Source organism: Trachymyrmex septentrionalis, unplaced genomic scaffold, assembly GCF_001594115.1.
Source record: "Trachymyrmex septentrionalis isolate Tsep2-gDNA-1 unplaced genomic scaffold, Tsep1.0 scaffold16, whole genome shotgun sequence".
NCBI lineage: Eukaryota > Metazoa > Arthropoda > Insecta > Hymenoptera > Formicidae > Trachymyrmex > Trachymyrmex septentrionalis.
Window position 1 is genome coordinate 3,073,567 of NW_017304758.1, and position 430 is coordinate 3,073,996.

Genomic DNA, 430 nt, shown 5'->3' on the forward strand with positions numbered 1-430 from the left:
TAGTTTCTGAAAAATAACAGGATTTTTTGAAAAAAGTTGCTTTAGGAAATCTATGTCAGTGTTGGCAACTTTCCTCTGTATATTATATATTCTCTAAAGAAGATCATAGCAAAAATAAATTTGTATAAAATTTAAGTATATAATAAGTATTATTTAAATTACTTTAAAATTGTACAAGTTGTATATAAGTTTATTTTTGCAAAATCTTCTTTAGAGAATATATATAATTATTTTAAGAAAAATTAATAAATAATTATTTTATCTAAATTTTAAGTAACTCTCCTTTTATCTAAATTAAGTAAAAGGAGAATTATTTTAAAATTGTATAGAAGTTTATTTTTGCAAGATCTTCTTTAGAGAATATGTATAATTGCTTTAAGAAAAATTATTAAATAATTATTTTATCTAAATTTTAAGTAACTCTGCTTTT